At 38.7% G+C, this 27559-nt stretch overlaps 1 protein-coding gene across 18 annotated transcripts in view; it reads right to left on the reverse strand.

The window, feature by feature from the left end:
• Nucleotides 1-27559, reverse strand: part of LOC124171538 — a 247714-nt gene that overhangs the window by 178128 nt on the left and 42027 nt on the right. For 4 of the 18 annotated variants that reach the window (XR_006867811.1, XR_006867813.1, XR_006867812.1 and 1 more), the window contains exons 2-4: nt 1213-1372; nt 916-1139; nt 689-840 (exon numbers count right to left, since the gene is read on the reverse strand). The exons of 5 other annotated variants lie outside the window; for them this stretch is intronic. The gene's annotated coding sequence lies outside the window, so the exon portion shown is untranslated. Of the gene's footprint in view, nt 1-3; nt 609-688; nt 841-915; nt 1140-1212; nt 1373-1445; nt 1639-2900; nt 2972-3135; nt 3178-27559 lie in introns of those variants that run through there. 9 more of the 18 variants (XR_006867821.1, XR_006867823.1, XR_006867815.1 and 6 more) reach the window with 8 other exon arrangements.

The raw sequence follows: 27559 nt of genomic DNA on the forward strand, positions 1-27559 counted from the left end.
CACCATGAATAGGATATTTCGAACAAATATTGCAATTCAGCAAAGACCTCAAGTCAATCTTAATCACTCATTCATCATCATCATTAGCCACCAATGCTAAGATTGGTTTAACACAGCTCTCCATTCCTCTCTCCTGTCCGCTAACCTTTTCACAGCAATGGATTTCTTCTCTTTCACATCCCTTATAACCTGTCACATTTCCCTCATTAATTCGGGACCTTCCTCTGCCCTTCTTCCCTCCCATCTGACCTTCCTTTTTGCAGAAAGCCTTCTTTCAATGAGCTAATCTACTGACTATTTACATCCTGCATTGTCCATCCTTGATAATTGGGTTTCCCAGGTAAGGAAACTCTTTCACCCATTCTAGCTTATGCTTTTATGGGTTAATGTTCGTCTTAGTCTCCTCTGCTCCACTGCATACTAGCTTCTTAGTCTTGTTTTTATTGATCTTCAGGTGATATCTGGCTATTATCCTTTACATATTTTTCAATACGATGACAAATCATTCATATATCTGACACAAGACCGTTATGGAACACATGATAAATGTTCCTCACGTACAATATCCAACACAGCATTACAAGCAGCAGGATGACTTCCAGCCATTTATGAAAAGGCAGTACATTTTGAAGAAGAATATCAGCTGAAAAATGGCTGAGAATATTATCAAAACAAATGGAAAACTTACCAATAGGAAGTGACACTCCCATTTCTTAAGAAGTGATCTCAAATCCAGAATACAGTTTATATCTAATGTTCCACATCAGCGTGCCATAACCATTCCTCAGGTAAAAAATCCAACATAGCATTACACCAAGTAGAATGGACTCAAAAACATTCCTGAAAAGTAAGTAACTCTTGAACAGTACTCTAACAATGGCTGTGAATATTATCTAAACAAAATGAAACACTTACCACCAGAAAGAGATGCCATCAATTTTTTAGACGTGATTTCAAATCCAGACTACAGTTCAAGTACAGCATAATGTCATTCCCCCACTTAGTGACCCCCATCATTTCATATTTCATACTCAACATCCAAGCGGAATATGTCATACATATTCTCGTAAACATAGAAATTCTTAAGGAACTTAATTTAACACAGCATCACTCCAAGCACGTTGAAGACGATCACATTTCTGAAAAGTATGTAACTTTTAAACTGGAACTCGGAATTTCTGTGAATATTATCAAAGCAAATGGAAAACTTACCAATAGGAAGTGACACCCCCATTTCTTAAGAAGTGATCTCAAATCCAGAATAGAGTTTATATCTCATGTTTCACATCGGTGTGCAGCGTGCCATAAACATTCCTCAGGTACAAAATCCAACATAGCATTACACCAAGTAGAATGGACTCCAAAAACATTCCTGAAAAGTAAGTAACTCTTGAACACAACACGAAAAATGGCTGTGAATATTATGTAAATAAAAATTACCTTACCGATAGGAAAAGAATGCCATCAATTAAAAAGAAGTCGTTTCGAATCCAGAATACAGTTCATTTTAGACTTCATGTAGATATCATTAGGTCAGCCTCCAGTTACAGACACCCTTCAAGGAGATGAAAGCCAGGTAATTATGATTCAGCTTACAAGGGGAATACACGACCTTCGCATCGCCGATCGAGCTCAAATTTTGCGATTCGGTAGTTTATGGGTACAAATGTAATATGCCGAAGCGAGACGACGCACTTATCGTAAAATTCCGAAAAAAAAGCAATTAAAAATCGTAAAAAATGAAGGTACGCAATATAAACTGTTTTGAACGCCTTTGTTAAACAATTGGGTGACAGCCCAGTGGATACGGTGTCCAACTGTGAAGTTGAGGGTAGCGAGATCGATGCTTGCTCAGGGAACTTTTTTTGTGTTAATTTTTAAGAATTTTATTGTTTAAATTTTTAAGGTTCGTTTTCTTATCTTCGTTACTACTATGGAATATATTTTTAAAAGTTTTTTTTTAAATATTTAAATCAGGAATGGATCAGCTTGGGATCAGGAACTGAGGATGAAGGGTGGATAGAAACCCGGCGTCGGCATTAGCCTGCTCTTAACGAAAGGCGCCAAGGGGACCACGGATTAACGTCCCATCCGACGGACGGTGTACTGCACAACTAGTGTAATCCACATTACACGCAGGGATTGAATTTAGGAATGCCCCTTAATTCTTTACCGAGATTTGGATGTGGAAGGCCAGTACCTGCCTGAATTTCATGCTCTTTTGCTGCTGAGTAAGTGATGCTACTGGTCATCGCTAATGATCATAATAACTTTTCGGTCGATAATTGTAATATTGCCTGGCATTCCTATCAAAACATGAGACGCAATTGTAAGGCCAGTATAATAACTTATTAATTTTGCATTTTAGATCTTATTTCCACAATTTGTGGAAACCAAAATAAATTTGCCAATGCTTGGTTGAGAACCACCTGAACATATGTTATGTTTTTAACAGACGTCGAATTTTGGTGCCTTAGAGTGCCATGCGTATCTCCGCTCTAAATAGACCTAATATCTGAACACTAAGTGTTCAATGATGCACAGTATTCACTCACATCTCACAACTTGCACAGCGAATTGGTACCTTTTTTACCATTATGTCAATACACCAAAATGTTCACCAGCGAAGGTAGGCAGAGATGAAAAGAGTTCCAAAAACGAACTGATATTTTTTTTAATTTCTTACTTCATTATGATAAGCATTATCGCTCATGACAAAATCCAAAATAGAATAATATAATTTTAGCACTGATAAGTATTAAGTAGCAATTAACCTGTAAACTGCCGCACAGGAGTCCACCTGCTGCACGTGGCACATACATAGACAATTAACAAGGTTCACCATGCACTTCAAGCAAATGCTACAGATATTACTAATAATTGACTATTTTGCAACTTACCGGTGGAATGTAATTCCTGGTATCCTTTTATCGGGGCAATTACTGCACCCGTAAGCCGCGCAGCAAACCATCTGCGAAGGTTGAATAAAAATGTCGTTTTCAAGGTTAAATACTCACTTTTTAACGGAGAAAATAATATATCAGTATAAAGATGAATTCTAGAATATCAGCATACGTTCAGAATGCTTCAGCAGCATCGGATTACTGAAAATTAGGTGATTTTCTTAACACGTACCTTTATGAGAAAACGAGCGAGCGGGGTAAAGGAATATGGCGGACGACAAAAAAGCGCATCGGGTAAACAGGTTTCTGCTGGCTTCACTTTTTTCACCTAACGCCCTCTCCAGATGCTCTATGGTGACAACCGATGTAACCCGGGTTGTCTGACGCATCGTGGTGGAAACGCTAGTTCAGTGACTGCGGCAATTCATATGATGGCTTGCGCTTCTCTAACTAGTCCAGGAACTTTATTCCGTTCTCTGTGTAAGGATAGATTAGAAGCATAATTGGCTTATTGGCAAGGGGTACATCTGAAATACTCGAGAAAAACTATTGATCTATCCTCAATCGTTCTTCGACAATAAGGATCTATGATTTTTTATTCGTGGCGGTAAGTTAATGTCGAATAAATAAATTTTCACTTCATTTAGGGCTTACGTAGAAATGTTAGGCTATGACTTGACACTCTTCATTGATAGGATTCATTAAAATTAGCACTACATATTTCCAGATTATAAAAAGCGATAAAATAAATAAAAAATACTTATCCGGAAGGACAAGCAAGGGACTTTGTTTTTCTCCCGAGTAACGAAGGAATTAAATAAATGCATGGTAGAATTCAGACATTAATATAATATAAATATGCAATTCTCTGACTAGTTGACTTTCAGTGTCCCAGAACCTCCCACTGGACGCCTATTGAGGCATCTTGTAGATATAGATTTGTTATTTCTTGTTTTGATAATAACGTCGAAATTTCCTGCAGTTAAACTTGGATTCAGCCACTTCAACTACACTGTCACCTTAGGCACCCTGTTTATTTCTCAAAGATTTTGACATTTCAGTCCATTCCAGCAATGATTCAATGAAAAATACCTTTCCGTTACGCGGGTTTACTTCGCATTACTCAGAATGCTGGGCGGATTACCCATCATCATCCAAACCAAAGCAGAGGCCGCGAGATGGCTTAGAGGGAGTTACGAGGAGGTGTAGGAAGCATCAACAGTCCATTCGCGATGCGTGCTGCCACAGATATATACAATAGATTGGCAGTGCCTATGTTTTCCTCACGGTGGCGCTGAAGCCGGCCGGCAGAAGAATTTTGCGCAACTAGCCATCTTGCTTTCACCGACCGTTGCTCATGTGCCATTAACATACGTGTACTTGAGAGGCTACTTTTCCTGCTTTTGGAGCTTTTTAAAAGAAGAATGGTGAACCACTGCGTTATGTGGGGGTGCACATTTAAGTATACTACGAGGGGAAATTTTCCTGGGGGCGAAAATGTGTCTCTACACGCGTAAATAATAGATATAAGGAAAGCATGGTTTGCTTTCAGTAATGTCTCCGCTTCCATCTCACAGAGCATGAAAATATTTTCCAAAGCCTTTTTTTTGTACGTATCGCCACGAAATTTATATCATGTGAAGTGCAGTTTCTGCTCTACCTTTTTAAATTTATTGTTGGCAAAATTCACATAGTTGTAGAAATAGCATCATGAAACTGTGACACGTTATTTTTGCTGAAATGCAAATTGCTCTCCAAAACAAATTCTAAAGGTGTGTGACGGAAGCGGATATTTACCGGAGTTTCTGAAAGCGATATCATTTCAAATGCAGTAGCTTCATATCTCTAGGATCGGTAATTAACCCCTCAAGCGCGGCGGGCATTTATTTAAATACCATCCCAGCGGCCGGATGAGATTAAGAAGACTTCACCTTATTGGCATACTATCATTCAATAATTTATATCGTTCATAATATACGATCATTATCATTAAAATTTTTTGTAAACTTGCATAATGTAGTGCGCTACTATATAATAATTTTTCAAGCGTTTGAATAAATATAGGCGTTGAGTTTTTCGACCGAAGTCGTCAATGTGCTGGTTTAAAACGGAATTTCATCGAATCATTTTAAAAATTTCTGAAGGCCTAAAGTCGTTATGAATATTTTATTGGAGAGGGAAAGCATTTCTTCAAAAGATAGAGCAATTTGTTTTAATCTAAAATACAATATCTGGTGGAGAAAAAAAAAATATATACAGTAGGTCAGGAAGCGTACTGGGTACGCATGACGGCGTTGAGGGGTTAATAACATGTGCATTCTCTGTCTCGGTGTCTGTGTTTTGATGACGGAATCATCATGATGTTTTCAGTTGTGTTTTCTGTGTTTACCAAGAAAAGACTTTCTCCAGTTTCCATTATGTCATATACTTTCCGCTGTTGCATTATTACATTGTATCGGAATTTTATTTCCGTTGTAGTATTATTATTTATTTAGATATGTAGAGCGTGTATTATGCACCTTTAACTCTATCTGGAAACTTAACGAATTTCTTTCAAAAGCATAAGTTTTGACTTTGTTAATATCTACTGAGTGAAATTCCGAGAAACCGATCGCTTAAATAATGGTTTGCATGTGCTCGCGGTGAAATGACACGGTCACATTCATTATAATTCAACCTTTCCATGTAGCACTTATCAGGTATTTGATCATTTTGTGGCTTCTATATAGAACATGGTGTCTGTTATAATCACTTATCCCGGTAAGATAGAAATTCTAATTAAAAACGTACCCCCTCATGATGTAAGATTTATATTATAGTCTGCTTCCCCTTCGAATATTATAACAACATGAAACTGATTATTGATGATCATGGATCAAATCGTTGAGTTTTTTAAGCCAATAACTTCTTTTCAAGTTCGCTATTGGGTGATCGTGAGGGGAAATCCAAAACACTGCCTATATAAAATAATGTAAATTATATTTCTGATGCTTAAGGATAGGAATTCAATCGCATTGACTCTTTACGACCTCAGAAAAGCATTTTACAGCACCAAGCAGCATGCCTTGCTCAGAAAGTTAGATCATAATGGGTTTAAATAGGTTGAATCAAATTTAATTACGTAATATTTTTGGCCCGATTACTTATGGCAGTGAAAGGTTAGGTAGCATTGCTTCTACGTTTTTCGTCTAATTGACAACTCTAACTGAGCAACAACTCTTTGACAACAAAAATACAGTAAGTGGAAGCATCAAACCTTTGGAATTTTCGAATTATTTTGTTTGAATAGTGTGACAATGTCGCTGGTAAATCTAAGGGTGAACAATACCATGTATTCACGATTGTAGGCTACCTTCCTACACTAGCAGACGACGTAGTTAACCATTTTCCCCATCTGCTACGCCCCTTCTACATTTGGGACACAATATTTTTTTTTCGAGATAACTCATGCATATGGATTCCAATTCCATAATATTGAGCAGGAACCGAATTAGTATTAATCTTAGCTCAGCTTATATTACCAATTTCATAACTTCGTCACGGTTATGTGCCGCTCAAAGATTGGTTAATTTACCACGTAAGTGTCAAGATCGGTCCCTTTCTTTTTAATTGGATACATCTTAAACGAAAATGACAACGTTTTCTATAGTTCATAGCCTTAATCAATGCGCCATTATCTTTCACAATGTAATTTTCCTCCAGTTCCCTACTTACGCAAACGCATAGGTCGGTGAAAGCAACATGGCCGCCAGCAGAAAGGCATGGCTTCACCCCCCCCCACTCCCATTGCCAATCTATTGTATATATCTGTGCGTGCTGCCACCCGCACGGCAGCGGGGCGAGACAAGCGCACGACCCCGCTGCTCCGAAGGGACCTGAATCGGGAGGCGGTTTATAAATCAGGGGAGGGCGGGAAATGCAGACTGCGGCGTGGTATTGAAGGTGCAATAATAGATAACATCCTCAATAATGTGCGGAAGAAACAGGCCTTATCAATGGTGTCCTCGCTCTCCCTTATCAACACTCCAAAAAATTGGTGCAGGATTCCCTTCATAGGAAATATTTCTCATTCTGTTACCTCCTGCTTCCCGAAAGAAAAATACAGAATTGCATATAACACCCCCTCAACTCTCAAAACATTGTTACCCAACTGCAAAGATCGTTTCCCACCAGAGAAAAGAAGTGGAATTTACTGCCTATAGTGGGACGAATGTGGTATGAAATACATCAGCAGATCGGAGAAAAGTGTTAAGATCAGAGTAAGTGAGCATCACAACTGTTTCAAGAAGAAAAAAGAGCAATCCAACTTCGCCAATCATTTACTAGATGGCAAACACAAAAGTGATTTCAAGCCGGACATCCTCCACTCAGAAGAAAACAGGAGGAGACTCGATGCCCTGGAAACGTTGGAGACAATGCAACATTTAAAGGACAACACCCCCCTTGCCGACGAACAAGTGCTCCCCTCCCACTCCTGTTCCTTTTCCATCCTCATCAGTGAACTCCTACAGTGACAACCTTTAAATTTTCAAGTGCCTATCCACCTGTGTGCCGTTAAAAATTTTCAAGAACGAATACTACGCAGTGCTTCTACCAAAATTCCCCCAGTGACCCATGTCCTTCCAGGAAGTCATTAACCCATACCAGCACCATCCGCAGCCGGACTCAACGACCTATCATAGACTATTATGGTTTAGAAAAACCCAATGTACCCCGCTAATTCTCTTTTTCTTCCCCAACACCGCTACCTTCCTTAGCTCTCGTCTCCTCACCCACTTTAACCCCGCTCTCCTCTCGCTGCTCAGATACCTATCCTCACAGGAAAAACCCTTGTCCCAAATCAAGGCTGCCCCTTCCCCAATTCCCCCTCCCCCCCCATTCCGTGCTTTACCCTCACCCCCTCCCTCTCAACCAGCCCTTTTCCTTTCTGATTAATGTCCTCACTGACTTATTTGTGTACTTTGTGTATAAATATAAGTTGCATGCATTACCAGTCACCTCACGATGTAACCAAGTTACGAAACCCGGGTCTTGCCCATAATTAAATAACAGCGAACCTTACAAAGTTTTTATTTCTTTATTTCATTAATGCTATCATGGTTTCCGATAGATTGTGCCATCGAATGATCATGAATTCGTCACCTAGATAAATAGAATTGGTGAAAATATTGCATTCATACTTCCCATAGCATTCTACGTTCTGTCTTAATCCTGGCATAAGATTCAAATGAATGAAAAACAAAAATGGCACAAAAATGATTTGTTCTGCTGTATTAAAAAACGATGGCAGATAAGACATTATAAAGATGAAGTAATCAATACACATTAGCATTATTACCACGAGTATAAATATTCCATAAAAATACTAAATCTTTGTTCGCAAATAACCTAATTGACGAAATGAGTGATGAAGATAGGGTCTTGGTGTTTGTCGGGATGTGAAAAGAGCAATTTTCCAGACCGATCATTAACAAATAAGGGAAGTGTACGCCAACTCATGCCACCCTGGCTGGAAAAGATGCAAGTACTAGAAAGTCATCGATACGCCAGAAAAGCACTTCACATAAAATTAATATGTACCGGAAGCTAACTTTCCAAGAAAAATATATGTAAACCCCAATTCGCCTAATAGCAGTAAATCCAACTGAGTAAAGATATCAGTCAAAGAAAAAACCTTTCTTTTTCTCCAAGCAATTCTCTGACTTGACAAAGGAAACATCTAATTACGAAACACGAACAAAAATCCTTCAAGTAAAATATAAAACACCAATAGCTATTGCTAGCTATTTTATGTGGACAGTCGGGACTTTAGGAGTCAAAGAGCATCGGTTGAGCTGCGAAAGAGAAGGGCGTGAAGGGGAAGATAGGGTCGGTAGGGGTGAATGAATAAGTTTTTTAAGCATAGCTCGTAATGGTCAGCAGCTGGAAAGACGAAGTGACGATGTGAGATACCATGATCAGTAGTTGAGTTCTGTATTTAAGTGTGGAAATTGCCATTTGTAGTTTTTACCTTGGATATATCGAATGTCCACCAAGTCAACCCTGAAACGGTTTTATGCGGTTTTAAATACGTAATCAGCGCCCAGGGGCCACGCTATATAACTCGGCGGAAAATTAAGCTTCTCCACTTCGACCTGAAGACGGGAGCAGGATGGCTCTCGAAACCGTCGTCACCCAATACCGACGAACGCGGCTGGAGCGCCCGGAAACCCATACGCACCATGATCATCGCCGCGGAAACCTACGCTTTTGTACCAGGATGGATTTCTACACGATATAAATAGATACAAAAGTCGTCTGAACACTTTTTGAAAAGGCATCAAGTGACTAACTCAGAGGCAGATAAATCAATTTCCCCTTTCTTCTAAGGGTCACCAAGAATGCTCCGACTAAAAAAATGAACGAATCGTCTCATCATCTCATATTTCCGAGTTGGCACGTTTATTTTCCCCGCGAAAATGTCCCGCTTAATGTCAGTTTTTGTCGCCGCCGGATGGAAAAACGGGGAAGCTCAGAAAAAATTAGCCTGAGCATGAATATTGCTCGTTGTGGTATTTTTATACATGAATTGAGATTTAGAAAAGCTCCTAGGGACATATTTTTCGTTATAAGGCAAAGGATTCCAACGTTGGAGATGGTTTTATTTTAGGGGTGTGAGTCAATGTGGGAAGCAGGATTGGAATGAATTTCGGGATTTATAGCAAATATTCAATACTCCCTATCTTAGGTATCAGATAGCTGGAGTGGGAAAAAGAATAAAATGTACAACCAAGGACAAAATTTTCCCACAAATATTACTGATTTGCATTAATTTATGAAGGTGACGGTAAATATTAGGATGCTCTGAGCAGCCCCGAGAATATGGAATGCATGATCAAAGGGTGTGAAGTTTTAAAAAGGATTTCGTGGAAAAACAAGAAGGAAAAAAGTATCTTGTTACCATAGAAATAATTCAATTCATCAAAGAGCCGTTCAAGGATATTAGGACACCCGAGATTTAAATTTCTCAGAAAATCACAACTTTAGATAATCCGTTTTTTTTATGTTATGCTATCCCGGTGTTTATGAACCAAACACCAATTTACCACTTTTGTATATTGATGATCAATACACTATGTAATATGTTTGTAAGTTTCCCTTTGAGTGATTTCGAATTTTACGAGGGAACACCATTACAAAAGATTATTGGACACAAGTGACTCTAAATTACAGCTGAAAAATAAAATGTACACCATGATGATAAAATATTAATTGTTAACAGTCTCCTAGGTAACAGGGACGGCTACATTGGATATAAAGATTGAGCCCAACTCATGGATGCGAAAATGAAGAAGAAATGAAAGAAATAATATAACACTGTGGACCTCCACACAATTCAAGGCGCCCAGCAGCATAATTTCCGTTCCCGTAACAAGTAGAAAATTAAGGGTTTGATCTGGGCAGAGGCTCGTGTTTCGCATCTGACTGAGACGAAGTTAAGATTAAAGCTTCCGCATCTACAGTTCTCATTACGGGGAAAAATCCTATTCACTATGCTATTTACGCGCACAAAGCCGTAAACCTGGACCACTAATATCTCACGCCACGGGGAAACTCATTCAAAATCATGTCATGAATTGGCTTTAAATATAAACAGTAGGTATGTATGCAAAATATAAACTGCATGTATAGGATCTTCTACCTCAATGGTAATTTGTGTAATGGGACTCATCTTTTTACGCATATGAAAGGAGTATAATTCCATCTTATTAGGAGTATTTCCATCTTACCATAATTCCGTCATTCCATGCGTCCCAAAGACAATCCCAATCCTACATACGCGCACAAGGCCGTAACGAGCGGAGAAAAAAAGGGAAAAAATCCTCCGTAAAATAAGAATATAATGAGTACAAAAAGTTTCATTATATTCACCATGTTGCTACTAGAGATAATCTGAGAAAAGAAAACACTCAAATCCGCTGCAGAAATTGCAAATTGGTGAATATTTTAGCTAAGGGGAGTATACTGAACCGTATCAACCATATCGACGGCTAAAAAATTCGGACTCAATTCAAGATGGTGTCATCCATAAAAAGGGATCATTTAGACTGTATGAATCTATCTTAAATCGTCGTCGTCGTCCATCATTCGCCCTGAAGACGATGGCAGAGAATGCCATCGAAACGTTGGCAGCAATGGCCATCATCACCCGGCTGATTTCCCGAGAAGATTTCATCAACAGCATTCGCCGGGAAAGAACCAAATCCTTCTTTATCTTAAATCAATAACATATTATGGAAATTACTCAGCTATTTTAACAAATATCAATATTAATGCATAGCTACCTTCCTGAGACTTCGAAATAGTCTTTATGATCCGTCCCCTCATCTTTCAGTAAACGCGATTCATTTTACCGTAACCGCATATCATGACACAACTGTACCCGCTATTCCTATAAAGACGTAAACAGTAGATGCGTTTGTAGTGCTAAATATATTAGGTTCAACATGAGAAATTCTTTCACGAGGAGCTTACTAGGGACCATTAGTATCTCACTCCAGACCTATCCAACCTCACCCTGGACAAATAGATTCAATTTACGTGTTTATTAGTCGAATAAACTTGCTCAAAATCATGCCATGAATGAGCTTCTCCGAGTACAATAGAAACGGTATGTCGTCGGTATACCGGGGTGGTGATGGAAACTAGTTACCACATCAATCGTAAAGTGCATAAAAGAACTGAGAAATATGTACACATGAAATGAGATTAACTCCATCTTACCAGAATTCGGCCATCCCTACGTACCGAATACAAAAGTGGCTAGTACTCACGAACCTCTGCCAGTTTAGGAGATACTAAAACAATCGAATCAGAGAATCGGTTTCCACCAGAGTTTCCAAACTTAGAATTGGTTTACCATCGTAAAATGCTGGTGATGGGAACGAGGTATTAATGATACGAGGTTTTAGTGGAAACGTGGTGGGGGTGGATGAGGTGAAGGTGAGGGACAGACCAAAGGAGGGAAAAGTAGCAGCAAAGGATGTCTGGCAGGTGATACAATCGTATGGGACTGAAGTAGATTTTTATAGCTTTCCCTGCCCATTGTAATAGGGTAGCTTCCTTTAACAAAGAAAACGAAAGGCATTGATTGCGATTCGTTACCCACAATTAGTGTATTCTTATTATAAAAATTATTTAGTTTTAGAAATACCGGTTTAGACGAATCGCTAGGGTCAATTTTATCCTCATTTGAAAAAGGCCAGATTGGCGCCCATACGATGCCACTCCACGTGACGTCACAGGGACCTAGTTTCTATACGAGTAGATAGGAGTTTTACATCGTCTGAGATTACCAATGCATGCATGAGGCACAGGGCTCAGGGAATCACCTCTTAAAAATCACCTATTAAAACTGGCTAAGGTCGGAAAGTTTTCTTCGTAAGGTATTAATAACCCTTATTTAAGCCAACCGCGACCCGCTAGCAGCCTGCGTCGTATCAGCGCTCAGAGCCTCGCCCCAAGGTCACCTCACTTGCGGCAGCGGGAACCAGAACGATGTTACACGGAGTTTTTTCCCGGCATTCATACTTGCCAGTCGCGTTTTCGTGCGCTTGAAAATTTTCACTCTTCATTTAATCGTGAAAAATAGATATCGTCATTAAAAAATCTAAAAGCGTGAAATAAATACTCCAGTAGTAATAATTTTCGATTTAGGCAATAAAAAATGATAGGAAAGCACCCCATTGTTATGATATGCCCTCCTTTACTGTCGCTCCTTGGCAACCCGAATCTGATGCCACGCCCCGAGCACCCCCTGGCGAAATAAGGGGAACTAAAGCCCATGGCCGAAAACTGAAATGCGATTACGTGGGCATGAAAACGGATTCGTGGGTTCTTTCTCGACATTGGTATGCAGCAGGGATATTTTTATAATCCGTTTCGCACGGCTCACTAATAAAAAGTAGCATTTACTCGACGTTCTCGTATTTATAATTAGGGCAAGAGGCGAGAAGGACATGAAGGTTACCCAAACATAGAATGACTTTCGTGAGCAAAGGAAGTCGTGGAGCAACGATGAAAAGAAAAGCATTTGTTTTTTTTTCGTGTGACTTCCTTCAATTACAAGAGAAGTAGGGCTCCATATTAAAGTTTAATATTGGCACCTAACGTAAAGGGAAACATTTTAGGAATAAACTGCTACATTAGGCGAGGGTCACCAGAACAGAATAATTAAGAGTAGACAATGGCGATACCGACCGAACAAAATTCGTATTTCAGCCATTTATTCACGTTGCTGAAGTGATTTTACGTGATAAAAATCCAGTTTAGCATTTTGCATTTTTAGTGAACAATAACAAGCGAATTTTTTAGATAAATAGGCAGTGTTATTGTGAATGCCAGGGTGAAACCTTCAGGCTAAGAAATCATGCATATGACTCACCTATAATTGTAACATTTTTCCTGCTACGATATTTATAAAATTAATTTTCCTTTGGCCTCACCTTATTCTCATTCGATGTGTTTTTTAATGTACCGCGGGTTGCATCAAGAGCAATTTCTTACCACCATAATGAAAAATCATCTCAGGCACGAGTAAGGCCAAAGGAAATGTTCGAAAATCCAATAACTAACACCGAAAAGTAAATGTGAAATTAAATGTAAATAACACCGAGAAGAAAAGTAAGATATAAGTAACTTTAGCGATTTTGAAAAAAAAAACACATCGAATGAGGCATAAGATGAGGAAAATTTATTTTATAAATATCGTAGAATGGGAAAACTTTAAGTGCCAACGATATCAACTTCTTTTTATTTATTCCCACACCACCAATAATAGCACATACTGACTTTATACAGAGGGTTTCAACAAATTTAACAATTACATGTGTATGAAAAACCATACCCTGGATAAGAACAAAACTATCCTGGCGGGAATCGAATCTGCGACCTCTTGTCTGGAAGGTGAGGATATTACTCCGCCACCACCGAGGCTGGAATTCTCTTCTCAAAGACATTTTGAGAGCGTATTTTCATTTTTACTAGAAGTGAGAAAATTATTCTCAGAGCTACATACAGACATGCTGTTCTTACATTAGATGGAAAAATGACATAAGAACACTTCCTACGACAGTGAACTTATCCTCGCTGGCACAGAAAACCTTATCCTCGAGAATGCTAACTATCCTAAACGCCACATCACGAGAATGGCCTTTAAGACTTTTGTTTGCTCTAGTGTTAGCATGAGAATTCCCAATGACTATTTTTGTTTGGTATGTCTCCACCTTCAGATTGGGTGCGGACAGATGCTCGTTTCCCCGGCCGCACCCAAGGGGAGTGTAGACACACAAAGGACGTGACCGCTCCCCCGCATTCGGAAGAAGAAGCATTATTCAAGACCTTAAAGCGAGTCGCGCGTCGTGAATTTGAGGATGGGTGTCGCCGTTATTGGGATGCAAGATGAGAGGCGGAGTCGCGGCTGCGAAGCGGCGATGGACAGCTGAAATGTACCCGCGCGCGCTCGCGAGAGCATACGTGCATTAGCCACGAACACAGGCTGGAATAGCTCTCTCGCCGGAGCACATTAGTCAGAATGATGAAGTATGCGGGACGGATGAAGACGACACGAGGAACAGAGGCGCTCCATTCAAAAATTAAAGGCAGTGAAAAATCCTGTTTGCCTATTCAAGCTCTGTGCCATTCTTAAGAATGCTATTGCTTTCTAAGAAAAATCGTGAGTGATACAATATTTCGTACACACTGAATCTGAAAATAATTCTAAGCGATAAAAAGTTTCGTATACAATGAGCATGAATGATCTGCTGAGATGAAAACTGTAAATTTCCGCAATGGTTTCAACTGCTACTGCTTTATGTACGTAGATTTAGTAATGAAAGTAATTTTTTGGAGAGAAATTATATCTTTTTACCAAACACATCATATCTGAGGACTTCAAGGGCAAGTACAATTAATTGTGCATGCACACGAGACGGCAATAATGAACTCCGTGGAGCTTCATATCCAATATTTATAACATAAAATGGATGCTATTGCTTTCTAAGACAAAATTCTAGGCGAAGCGATGCAATATTTCATATTCAATTTCCAGGAAAATGAAGCCATATACCTATGGGTGTATGCTGCGCGAATGATATTAAGGAAAAAGACAAATGAGGGATGTATGCCAACACATCAAAATTCCTAAGAGGAAATAACGATGAGGCATAATCGCAATATCGGCATTGATTTACTACTCTCAAGAAAAATATATTAGATCAGATGATAGTCATTCTCTTTCACAATAAGTGCATATGTAACATGATCATACGATTACCGAGCCGTGATAAGCTCCTGATAGGTTTCAACTAAATTATGCATATGTAATAATGTACTTAAATTTCTTAATTAAAGCAATTTTTAGGAGAAAAATGACATCTTTTCGACATAAATAGCCTAAAATACAACACATTAGAGGGCTTCACGGCTATAATTTATGCGTGCCTACACACGCAGGTGTAATTGTATATCTCGTGTAGCTTACGTGTAAATACATATCAGTAAAACTATCCACGCTCTACCTAAGCTTTATAAAAGGTGTAAGAGCAAGCTGGTGGTTTTACATCTACATCTACAAATTACCCTGCGAGCCACCTCTAGGGTGTTTGGCAGGGGGTGATCAATCACCAACATGCAGCATGCATTTGGACTCCCACATGCACACCACACCGTCCAAGAAACGTCCCGTATAATAACAAACTATACTACTATATGCTGTTAGAAATAGAATATAGAATAGAAAAAAAAAAATAGAAATTCAGAAACATGCAGTAAGTTTAACATGGGTTAGTAGGCTACACTACAAGTCATGCAATCTATTTACGCGTTCTATTGCTGCCGTTATAATCTCTTATTGATCGTGGAAAAAATGACATTCGGAATCTGTCTGTTCTGCAATCTATCTCTCTTATTTTATTTATATGATCTGATCTTCCGTAGTACGTTGGCGTCCGCAAGATATGGTTAACTTCGTCAGAAAAGACACTGCTCTTGAATTTATCTAAAAGGTTTAGTCTATTTTTCAATCTACGGTCCGACAGAGATTCCCATCCGAGTTTATGTAAGAGGTCAGTTACACTAACAAGACTATCGTAACGACCTTTCACATACCTGGCAGCTCTTCTTTGCACGCGTTCTAACTCTGTTATTAAGCCTTTTTCATGAGAGACCCAAACACTGGCAGCGTATTCCAAATGTGGTCTAACGAGGGAAAAGTAGCTAATTTCTCTCACCTTGTCGTCGCACTTTCCTAATATTATTTTAACAAAACCCATTTTATGATTAGCTTGACCGGTTATTTCTCGAATATGTTTATTCCACGATAGATCATTATTGAGTCTAACTCCTAGTTATTTCACGGATTCAACAGTCTCTAATTGGGTACCCCGAATCATATAGCTACGTCGTAGGGTGTTGTTCTTCTTCCAGAAATGCATTACGACGCATTTTTTCAAATTTAATTCTAACTACCAAGCATCGCACCAAGCTTGGATAGCAGCAAGGTCATTCGTTAGTTCATCTATATCTTTGCTGGAACGGATTTCTCTGTAAACTACAGCGTCGTCTGCAAATAATCGTAACTTACTCTGCACTACTTCGCCAATGTCGTTTATATAAAGAAGGAATAGGAGTGGGCCAATGACACTACCCTGAGAAACGCCAGAAGTGACTCTAACCTCATTGGAAAATGATGAAATTTACTGATGGACAAGGATATATATTGGATAATATAAAATATGGGAATAAAATACTCCACTTTCTGACATGTGAAGAATGTAAGTAAGACATGTGAAGAATGGCCAGCTTAAGGAGAGCAGTTCCAAGGCTGTTCAAACCCCGTGGAAAAACATCCCTCAATTATAATCGGAATGATCAGTCCTGGTATAACCAGAAAGAGCCCATTTTTCAAAATGAAATTGATACACCCGAGTTACTGCGGCCACCAATGAAATTTCACTCGGCCAGCAGCAATGCTAAAGTACGGCAGAAATGCGAGCATTATACTTGAGACCTGATTAGAACTCCCTATTTGCAATGCAACCAAGCAGGGATAATGAAGCTAAAGAGCGAAGGGCGAAAGGGAGCGGGAAGCAGATAAGGCAGGTGAACATGCAGCGAGGGAAACGGGACAGGAAGGAGCGGGTTGGTTGAGAAGATGGTTTTAGTTGAAGCGCAGCACGGCAACTCCTCGTGAATGATGAAAGGCAAGCCAGGAAATGGAGCGGTAATTTAATTATTATTTTTTTTTCTTTTCTTGACCTTATTTAATATATAATATGGTATTTCCTGGAGTATAGGTCATTTAAACAAAAGTTAGCAGCCAACGTTTCGATTTATTTTCTTAAATCATCTTCAGGGCTATGTTAGAAAAAGCGTGAAACAATATAAAATACAGAGAATAAGACGATACACAATATTTATACATAAAGAAGGAACAATTGGGTTTTTTATATATAACACAATATAATTTAAAGAAATATGTATATATAAACATATATATAAGAACAGAATGTAATATACAAAAAATTTTGACATACCTCTTAACTTTGAACATATTTATTTATGTTTTGTTCCTAAGGTATTGCCACAACCTAGGTTACCATTAATTTTGATGTATTAAATAAAAATAAATTTTGCTGAGGTTATCGATGTCTGTTTTTTTATTACAACAATTTTTCGTTTTTGAAATATAAACCATTTCCTTGAAAAGTCTTTTTTTCAATATAACTTCATGATCTAAAATTTCGGCGTTCTCATAATCAAAACTATGGCCATTGCTTATGCTATGGCTAGCAAGAGCACACAGAGTTATACCACCTTTTACTGTTGATTTATGTTGTGAAATTCTATTTTTTAAATATTGTGATGTTTGTCCTATATAACAAGTGTCACAATCGAGGCAAGACATTTTATATATTATATTACTGTTTAGATTTTTAGGGGTTTCAGATTTTATTTTTGTGTATAGGAGCTTGTTTAGAGTGTTATGATTTTTGTGTGCAATTTCATAATTTATTTTTTTGAATACCTTCGTAATTTGTTCAGATAATTTACCAATATAGATGATTCCACGGTATGGGGATGTTGTATTCGCTGAATCATTTTTGTTTAGTGAATTTTGAGTACGAGAAAAACTAGTGTTGTTTTTGTGAAGTATAGAATGAACAAGTTTCTTTGGAAAATGGTTTTTCTTTAGAATATCCTCAATTATTTTAAGGTTTTTTCCGTGAAATATATTATCGCTCAAATTCAGAGCTCTAAATTTTAGCGCAAGTGCTACATTTACTTTAAGTATAAGAGGGTGATGTGATTGGAAATTTAGAAATCTGTCCGATTTGTGTGGTTTCTTCCACCAGTCTACTTGAATGGATCCATCGTGATTTCTAATTGTTAGTATATCAAGAAATGGTTGGGTATTATTTTTTTTCATATTCCATTGTAAATTGCAATTTAGGGTGGAAACTATTAAAATAATTTAAAATGGTGTCTTCCTTGATGTCATTGGGAAGTGCTAAATATAAGTCATCAACAAACTTGTAAATGAAAGGAATTTTGAAAGGCAAGCTAGTGATTACATTGTCTAAGAGATGGTTCATCTTTGATATTGACGGTCCTTATATTGTAAATATCCTTGATTGACAGTAATATCATACAATTCAAAGAATTCTTCCTTGTTTAATACTGTATGATCAGATATTAAAAGCCAATTTTCTATAATAATATTGTTTAATAGGTCTAGTGGGATGTTTGTAAAAAGAGATTTAACATCTAGAGAGCACAGTTTATGATTTAAGGGAATTGTTAGTTGTTTTATTTTATTATAAAAATGAAATGAATCTTTTAAGTTATATTTATCTGAGGATAGATTCTTAAGAATGCATGCAAGGAATTTGGCACATTCATAAGTAGGACTATTTATGAAACTTACCACCGGTCTTAGGGGTATGTTAGGTTTATGGTCTTTAACTAAGCCATACAATTTTGGAGGAGTACCGTTGTTTTTTGTTAATTTATATTTTGTCTTAAAATCTATTTTCTTTTCTTTAAAAAGTTTTTTAACCAGTGCGGTAATTTAAGCGAGGACACGGACAAATAACTTTCACTGCTAGAATCGAGTTTTCGGGCCGAGAGGAACGTCCTGCGACCGCAAGTGCCCGAGTCCACGGATAAAAACCTTGACGATACTCAAGAAGATCGTTTAGTTAAAAGCCAAGTGCTTTACAAAATAGCCATGGCCAGAAAGAGTTAGAAAGAGGAATCGGGTTGGTGTGACTTACCACCCCGTGGGCAAAGATTTGAATCCAGCCGGTGGTGATTTTCTGAGAATAATAAATAATCCCTGTTCGAGTGTGGTGTGGAGCGTTACTCTTGCACACCACTCAGTCGGTCAGATGTCACCTTAAATTGTGGTGCCGTTGGTGTCGGACCAACTTTTAGCCTTTCCTTTACAGAAACCTTACCCTGACCCCGTGCTTTTCTCCACCCTTCAATTTTCTCCACTCCGAAGGCGCAAATGATATCAGCTGTCGGTCGCCACCAAACAGTACAGCACACGTCAAAAATGTACCACACTCTTGCCATATTTTTTTTAAAGAAACATGATTATTGAATTATGTTTTTATTAAATAATTCTATGAAAAATTCTACGCGATAAATTTGTTCTCGGAAAGTAATGGGAAGAGCCAAGATATTTCGCGCAAAATAGTGGCATTTTAAGAAATAATGAATAAAAATGAATGTTTATAAAATAAAAAAGGCCAATAATGGAAGTAAAGGGAACGATACTTATGAGCTTTGAATAAAATGTCGGAATTTATATAAGGTACGATAGGAGATAGAGGAAGTCATCAAACCAATTTTCAGAAAAATTAAAATTGAGGGTAGAGAACAGGCAATATAATATATTATTGCTTGAATAGAGAAACAGAACACCGCGATATGACGTCTTCTGATGTGTATAAAATTTGTCTTCCTTTTGGTCACTTTTTAAAAGCAGAGGAAGGATCTTTTGCATTATATTTAAGAAGTGCTACCTGCTATCTTGTAAACAGCAATTTCTGTTTTCATGACCACGAATATTAAGGCTTAGAACATTGACTTGTAATTATTATGAATAGTCTCATTGTTAGCACGGATTGAAAATCCACGTACCTCAATTTAGGTCAGCGATTTCCTCTAATTAAGATTACTCAGCAGAGAAAAGCATAAACATGAAATCGCTAAGCGTGGGACCTGGAATCATCAACTCGCCTCATATGGAAATAAATAAATAACTAAATTAAAGCGATCAAATTAATGAACTGGAGTTCCTTTGGCGAAATTAAGCGAAGGAATTTCAAACGATAATAAAAATCCTCGGAGCGTCCGATGATCGTTTGGGACGGCCGGAAGTTGTGACAAACGTGGCCGTATCATATGATGCCGGGAGCATAATATGGACGTCCACGTGCGCAACGGGACGCGACGTGGAATGCAGCGGCAAAAGAATGAATCGCAATCAATGAATGAGCGGGAGGGGAAATTCGCCGGCATGGGGAGGAAGATTGCGGCGCATGAACAAAAGGTCAAAAGGTGAACAAGTCGAGGGCGGGCGGAGGACGGCTACCTCATGGACCATGCGTCGTCGTAAGAACAAATTGGGAGATAGAGGAAGCCGTCATTGCAAAAGGTGAACTCAGCGCATGAATTATAATATCGCGAGTTTGCTGGCCCCCAAATTTTTACCATTGCTTCAATTACATTCATGCACTTACCTGCAAAGCGCTTCAATAGGCGAGTGATGTGAGGTGTTAGGTCACTAAATTCTTAACTGGCCTCGAAGACTTTTCTAAATTTCAAGGGGAGCATGGTGGCCTAGTGAGTAGAGTGCTTGGAGGCTGACAGAGGGGTCCTACGTTCAAATCCAGGGTGAAGCCTTCGGACCACCCCCAAAAAAATACTGGAAGTGCGAGGTGAACCAGGGAAGGAACTGTCCCTCCTAGCCTTAATGTGTGATAGTCGCACGCCTGATGATAAGTTCTACCCTTACCTATCCAAACCAACCTTCGGATTGAATCATGGAGTGAGTGAGAAATATGCGAGGGAAAATTGGATGAGTTTGGAATAGGTGAAAGGGAGAAGCGAGTTATGAAGGAGATGAAAATTATAGTATATTACAATATAATTATTAAATAATTCATAGTAAAAATCAAAATAAGGAGAAAACTATCGAATATTTCTTCTAAAATTTACTTAAATCGCTAATTTCCACATTCGTATGGATTTTGAGTGCAGTTAAATTTAAAATTCGAACCAACTATAATTTCATAAATATTCTGAAAATATTTCTTCCCCTTAACGTATTACATGACCAAAACTACCCTATATTAAACTTATTCTAAAGGTATCGCCAGCAAAAATATCCTAAGGCAAACGGCCTCTAGGTCGGTGACATTCCCCCACTTTTAGCAATGTCCCATTAACCTGGCTCTCAAAACTTCCCCCGCAATCGAGATATTCCGATGGCCTCCTGGGAAGTGGCATCCGGGGGCAGAGTAGAGCTTGGCAAGGGGAATGGGATGGAGAGAGATGAACTACCGGGGGACCAAAAAAATAATTGACCGGAGACGGAGGTGGCGGCTTCAATGTTGATGGCGATGACGATGAAGGCTGAGAGGGGGGGTAGAGAAGGGGAGGGAATCCGGTGGGGTCGTAAAGGAAGCTGTGGGAACTAGAAATGGAGGATCGACAGGATACGCACTCTCTCGCCAGTAAGCGATGATGTAGTCCATCTCGATTTACCTTTTCATAACTCATTAATATTGACCAAAAAACATTTAAATGTATCCCTATTTACTGAGAAAAAGATAAAATCGTGATAAAGTGGCATCGCTCTTTTCAAGATTTATTTTGAGAAATAAATAGAATAAAATAAAATGTTTTCGTAACCCTACATGATTCAATACAATATACAACCCCCCCAAAAATGTCACGAAATAGCTGTGAAGTTTTGTTCTTTATTTTTGTACGCATTTAATATCCATTGTTTCAATAACGAATAAAATAGCTATTGGATGGAATCATGCAGCTTGTGGATTTTTTCGCTGACACTTCGAGGGCATTAGTAATAGCCTTGAAATATGCGCTCATACGGGAGAATGATAAACTAGGGAGTAGAGAATTATGCGGCCGTACGCGGGGTCCCGATTTCAAATCCATAGTGAAGCCTTTGCTCATCCCGACACAAACATTCTAGCTGAATGAGCCGGCACAGGAAAGAGACTAGCCTCAAACCTTGAATGTGTGAATCAGATTAGATTTCGACGAGTTTACTTTACGGAAATTCATTATGATAAGATACAAACAGCCGTAGTAATGTCTCCATTCTTACGGTCGAGGTTAAACCACAACCGACACAGTGGCACCGGAAGAATACAGACATTGGAACCTCGACACCGCGGAAACCTACGTAGTCACAGCCGTAGTAATTTTCTGCACTTATTAATTTACTCATTATTTTATTTAATGAATATTTAAATATTTAATGAAAAATGATGGAAAATTACTACAGCTTTTTCTATCATATTGAATGTGCGACCTTCACTTACTTGTGTGGCTTATTCTGAGGTGATTTCTAACCTCGTCTGTCCATACCAACCTACGGATTGAATCATTGATATTCCATGATGTAAAATTATGACAGAAGCATAGAATTTTCACAAAAAGACAGGGGGGAATGATTGCTGCGATTACTCATCGAGCGTTACTCTTTCAGCCGAAGTAATGTGCACCTGGAGAAGGTGAGAGTACGATAGGAAGGGAGTTGCTGTGAAATGCGATGGATGGGGTTGGAAGGGGATGGGGCGGGCACAAGTGGGAACCAGACAATGGAGTGGAGAATGGATGGCGTCCTGCCACGCGGGAGAGAAGCATGTCCTTCGAACGGAAAGTGATTGCCATCCCACAGAAGCCCTTAAGGAAACGCACCGAACTGTATGAACATCAAAAAATGACTGTTATCAAGCGACTCTGCACCATTACTCAAGCGGAAATACGAACGATCTTCCCTAGAATTTGTAATCAGAACCGAGGGCCCTGTCCTATGTTTTCCAAAGAAAACAGCTGGTAAAGAAGTCGTATTGATAGAACACTATTAAAATTTCACCAGAGAAAACTGCCTCCAACTTATTTCGGAAAATAATGCTACGCAAAATTGAATGCGATGAAATGGATTGAGCTATGCTTCGATAAAAATGAATAGCAAAATTCCACTATCGAGCACCCATTCCGATATAGTTAATGGCTGATTATGGCTCGGAATAATTTTTAATATTCACCTTGCACGAGATGAGTGATGGAATGACTTCAAAGTTTGCTATCTTTATTAAAAATACTTGTATTATTTTGATGGCCGAACCAAAACATTGTTAAGATGAAACTAAATATAACACTGGCACCTCAAAACGTGCTTTGGACTCTTATCTTGATACCAAATCCCTCGCTACTTCCTCTCCTTAAAATTTTCACTCCCTATACTCAAATTCGCAATGCTGACACCAGGTCTCTCTCCAAATTTCTTCTCCCCAAGTTCATACCCTTGAAACGTCCCTCCCACCAATCCTCCGGCAAGCAAACGATATCATGTGATTTAAGATTTTGATCTTTTCCGCGTACAAATAGGGACCATAACACCTGCGATAATGTAGCTCCAGGAAAGCTTGACTCTGAATAGACTCTACACGTATAGTTGATATGTTACTTTAAGTTCCAATACTAGCCATCTGCATGAATTTATTGGCATTTTATAACAAATGCACGAATCAGTTACCACGTTTACTTTTCGTCTTCTATTACTAATTAATAGTTTTATTTGCATGCCAGCTTGTTCGTGTCCTCAGAACTCTCCTAGTTTCTGGCCTGACCGCATATTGCTGTCCGGTGTACTTGGCCTGTGTCCTGCTGGCGAAGATGCACACTATACGCCCGTCTTGTTTAGTTTTAAACCATCCATCTCTGATCTTTACATAAAAATAAAAAAGGAATCGAGAGAAAACCGCACCCATTTATGACATTATAGCATTCAAACTAGATATTAGAATAGAACGAAACTGGCTAAACTAAAGCAACTCGTACATTGCGCTGCATAAGATTGCTGCGTATACATTATATATTGCTTTAAATCACGGATATAAACTAAATAAACCTACTGGATAAAAATAATGCACTCCTCAAGCACCAAGACAGTGCTTGAATTTTCGGCAAAATCAGTACTGTCTTGGGCCATTTTCCATCGCCTTTAATGAATGCATTATTTGTTATTGTTATACAGTTTGTTTGTTGATAATAGTGTCCGTTTCCCTACTTAAAGCGCACGATTTAAGTGCATTCTCCGCAGTAGTATTTGGAATGCATTCAAAGAAAGAAACCTTTCAGTGCACTTATTGCAGTGCCCAGCGATTGCATAATAAGAGTCATTCGTAGCAATATTTATTAATTTTAGTTTCTGGTGATTATTTTCCATTGCCATTATATCTGTTTTTCACATATAAAAGTGAATAAGACCATATTGCGTCCACACGCTTGCCGCGTCGCCGTACTCTCCGCCGCCGCCGGCCAGATCCGGAGTCGAAAAAACGATTTAAAATTCGGGGTTGCAAGTTGGTGCAAGGTTTAACTTTAGATGCACAATATAGAAACTTCAAAGTATCAGTCACTTGGCGGAAGTCCGGGGTAATGTATACTTTTTCTCTACGTTTATGTAAAAAGGGCTAAAAACAGGCTCCATCATTTTGTTATATGTCTCATCTACATCTAAATTACCCTGCGAGCCATCTCTAGGGTGTTTGGCAGGGGGTGATCAATCACCAGCATGCAGCATGCATTTGGACTCCCACATGCACACCACACCGTCCAAGATATGTCTATGGTCATTGATGAAACAAACTCTTTAAAAACCCTTCCAATTAAATAAAAAGCAGTGTCAATTAAGACGGTATGACAGTTTTGTCGATAAAACTATTCATGAAACCAGTGAAGGACGATAAAGTTGGCAATTTTCCGAAAAAATCGAGGGTGGTCGTTTTTCGCTAAATTTGTTCAACTTTGACCTCACATATATTGTTAACGTGAAGCACAGGAGAGAAATAATCTGGAGAGTTATGCACACTTTATTTGGGAATATGTATGCGAATTTTCACCTTCCAAGCTCAAAAAAATCGAATTTGAGGGTTTGGCCAGCTTTTTTCGATTCTAGCCCACTGTGCGACGTTTCCCTTTGGAAAGAGCGCGCAATCCCACTGTCGCTGTCCCGACAACCGGAGTGGCCCTAGCCGTGATGACCCGCAAGTCGCTAAAGCGGAGCCAGCCAAGAGGGCAAGGACACGCCTCCGTCACGTGTGGGGCAATGAACGTCGTGGACATTAACCAAAAGACAGAGGGGCGGGAGGGATAAAATAGAGAGATGACCGGGGAAGTGGGAAGAATTTAACTTGAAAGTTCGGAACAGTGAACGCGGTCAACGGATATCTGTGCCGCTCCAATTTCATGATCGCGGAGATGATGAAATGTCGATGGGAGAGGGGAGGGGTTCTGTGGTGTAGCGGATGCCGAGTCTAGGCGAGTGACTAAGGTGAGTGATACATTAATTGCGTAAAGCCTTAATTCAAACGTTCTGAGCGCTGGTTGTAAGCCTCATCAAAGACGTGAACATCGTCCCTGTTGTACTTCTGCATTGAATGTATCATCATCTCTATCTGAGGAAGCGACCAAGTAGATGCGAGAGTGATGATATCAAACTGCTTTATGACCTTTTCTTACCGAAGATAACAGGGTGCTTCCTAAAGTCCCTTACTGCAGAAAATTAAATAGTTAATTCTGTAAACGAATGTATTTTTACGAAAACACGAAACAATTTTCATGAATATGAAAAGTTACAAATAAACAGCTCAGATATACAAAGATACAAAAATAGTACAGTCATCAATGTTAAGAATATTTTACGTCTAACAGCACTACCCCTAAGCTGAATTTTGATTCTATAGACGGTCTTAACAAGCTATGGATTGAAAGAAAGGGCTCATACTAACCATAAGTGTGACGCGATTAGTTTTTCATTAATTTAAGAAAAAATGGTCACACATATGCAAATACTTCAGGGATTATTGAGAAATAAATGGTAATATTTGGAATTTACCAACGAAACCTAACAGTAAGCAAATTAGTGATTCTATGGGGTTGCCATTAAGTATGACTGACGGGACCTTAGAAGGAAAAGTTACGGGAAAACTTTCTTCAACTTGTGCGCAGGGGAACGTACAAAATTATTTTTATGACAGATTAACAAAATGATCAAGATCACGACAATGCAGTGTTGAAAATTACTTGGAATCAGCCACATGTATTCCTTGACACAAGGAATAAGAGGAATGCAGTAAGATGGATTGCAAATGTGTCGAGGAAAAGTCTCAGAAGAAATTATTTATCAAGTTGGAAAGATGTGCCCAATGAAAATGTAGCGAAGTACAGGATATAAATTTTTTGGGCGTACAAAGTATTTACATGGGTTAAGAGATCATTTAAAAGATATAAAAAATTGCTCATACATTGCCTTCCGGAAAAATGTCAAGATATACATCGAGTCGTGATATACGATTCGTGTTAGATAGAATCGGTATATTTATATTTACATGCAAAAAATTGGTTTGAAATGCAAAGCACCCGTTCAAAGCTATATTATCCATTAATATCACTCCCTCGAATCTTTAGATACTCAAAGCCACCCACATTTACTCAGGCAAGAAAAAATACTAATTCATCCTCCACGCATTATTGCTCCTGATTACAATCTAGCGTCCAATTGAACACACTATCCTCTCGAGTGCTATTAGACATTTTATTGCTAGCCATCCAAATCACCCTCATCATTTCTATTGCTGCTATAGCGTCATTGCAGAGAAAAATATAAACGCTCCACCTTCGAAAGCTCTGAGGATATGCAGACAAAAAATAAGTACCTATCCTGAACATTGTTAGCAGCGAACAAACATTCGAATGAGGAATTTATGAGAGCAGTTATTCTTTCTTTTATAACGGTTACTTCTTAGCGATATACCGGGTAATTCATACGTTACCATAATAAAAGTGGTCCTCCATGATAGACTGAAGAAAGGTGTTTCCTTACCTGGAAAGAAGAATATGAAAAGTTACAAACAAATACCATTAAATCTTTTTCAAATTCTTTAAGAGTAAAATTAGATCATTGTTAATATATTTGATCTAGATTCATCGCGATCATTATACATCTGAGTGCCTAATTTCAACCAGCCATACAGACAAATTCTTTCGAAGAAAAATTTCCTCAGCCCTTCGCTTTTGACTGCAATTGTCTCATAAAGGAAAATATGCGGCATGCGTGCTAAACTTTTTGCATGAAAACATTTTTTGAATGAAATTACTCTGTAAAACTCTGTACAAGAGCCCTGGGTCAGGGGAAGAGAGGCCGTATAGTGGCTTCACCAGGACCGGGTAAAATAAAAAACAAGTCAAGTCAAGGTTGGCAATGGATTAATTAAAAAAACGCATGAATATATTAATAAAACGAGTGAATATAGACGTTCAATATTATTCACTAAATGCATTAGAAG

This window comes from Ischnura elegans, chromosome X (genome assembly GCF_921293095.1).
Source record: "Ischnura elegans chromosome X, ioIscEleg1.1, whole genome shotgun sequence".
In the NCBI taxonomy this organism is placed as follows: domain Eukaryota; kingdom Metazoa; phylum Arthropoda; class Insecta; order Odonata; family Coenagrionidae; genus Ischnura; species Ischnura elegans.